This window comes from Tupaia chinensis, unplaced genomic scaffold, assembly GCF_000334495.1.
Source record: "Tupaia chinensis unplaced genomic scaffold, TupChi_1.0 Scaffold000066_1, whole genome shotgun sequence".
NCBI classification, from domain to species: domain Eukaryota; kingdom Metazoa; phylum Chordata; class Mammalia; order Scandentia; family Tupaiidae; genus Tupaia; species Tupaia belangeri.
This window is the reverse complement of record NW_006159525.1, coordinates 7,202,087-7,203,841: the sequence shown is the minus strand read 5'-3', so window position 1 is coordinate 7,203,841 and position 1,755 is coordinate 7,202,087.

Here is a 1,755-nt window from a genome sequence, read left to right as displayed (position 1 = left end):
TCGAGAAGTTATATACAACACGCTTTCTTAAATTTAACTGCCCCAAATTTAGTCACATGGCTATGCTTTTGGACGTCCCGGTCACCAGGACTACGAGTCAAAATAAACCTCTATTCTCTTAAATTAATCCAGTCTCAGGTGTTTCTGAGAAAATGGACTGAGACAGAAATGACCATAGTCGGCAGGATTGTGTTGCTGCAGATACTTGAATATGCAGACCTTACCTTGGGATGGGGTAGTAGGCCAAAGAAGGCTAGGAAAAACCTAGACTCGGTGGAGACTCAGAAGGATTTGGAAATGAATTGGAACTTCTTAGAGATTGGTTCAATGGTGGTGACCAGCATACTGATAGAAATACGGATACCGAAGATCGTTCTGAAGAGGTTTCAGAAGAAAATGAATATTTTATTGGAAATGGGAGGAAAGGCCATCTGTGTTACACCACAGCAAAGAATTTTCTGCAAAATGTTCACGTCCTAGGACTTTGTTGAATTTCAAGCTGCTGGAGGTTTGGCAAATGAGATTTCCAAGCAAAATACAGGAGGAACCGTGTGGCAGTTGTTAACTGCGTTTGGTGAAATGAGAGAGCAATGAAATCATTTAAAGATAGAACTTAGAATGAAAAGAGCAGCAGAGAGGAAAAAATGGAAAATTTGCAGCCTGGCTATGCAGGGAAGAATGAAAAGGCACATGTGACCTAGAGGCTGCTTGCTAAAGAGATTAGCAGGGCCGGAAGGGCCCCAGTTGACCACAGTCGAGAAGATGGTGAAAAATCCCGGGACGTTGCCCCTCCCATCACAAGCACAGAAGCCCAGGAGAGGAGAATGGTTGTGGGGGAATTACTGAGGTGAGCTTGTTGTCCTGAGCCGCATCGGGACCCTCTCCCTGCATCCTGGAAAAGCAGTCCTCAGCCCCTGTTGGGTTTCAAATAGCCCTGCGAAACCTTGGCCTGCTGTTCAGGCTGCTGCTCCACCATCTGTTCCAGAACCTGCAAGGAGCAGGGGCTAGAAGCTGCATGTGGATGTCATTCTTCAGTCCTCAGGATTCAGGAGCGTGGAGACCTCTACTGAGAGTTCAAAGAATGTCTTAGACAGCCTGGGAGTTTGGACAGAGACCTGCTTCAGGGACTGAGCTAAGGACAAAGCCAAGCAGAAATGTAGAATTGGAGCAGAGAGAACCCACCAGAAGAGCTATTCCTAGGGAAGCTGCATGGGCAGGACCATCTTGAGACCCCAGGACCGTGGAACTGTCATTCAGCACTAGCCTGAGAGAACTGCAGAGAGGATGCTCCAACTGAAGAGAACTAATGCATGGACTAAATGCAAGACCTGGGGCACAGGGCTGCCTGACCTAGGGGGAGTCCGGCCCCCAGTGCATCTGAGATGCAGTCCACGGATTGCAAGATCTAATGAAACTTGCTTGGGGCCTGTCGCTCTTTGCTTCTGGCAGCATGGAAATTTCCACCCTGCACCTGCTCCACAGTTACATTTCAGGAGCACGTGATTTGTTCCGACTTCAGAAGCTCGTGGCTGGAAAAGTTTGCCTTGAGTCTCAAAGGAGACTTTGGACTTTTGAGTTGGTGCTAGAACAAATTAAGCCTTTTGGGGACTATCAAAGTGAGATGACTGCATTTTATACGTGAAAAAAAACATGCCCCTGGGGGGCTGGGGTGGAATGTTATGGAGGGATAATGGTTTGTCCCTCGAAGTTTCATGTTTTGGAATTTGGTGCTGGGAGGGGTCGAGGCCTAGTGGG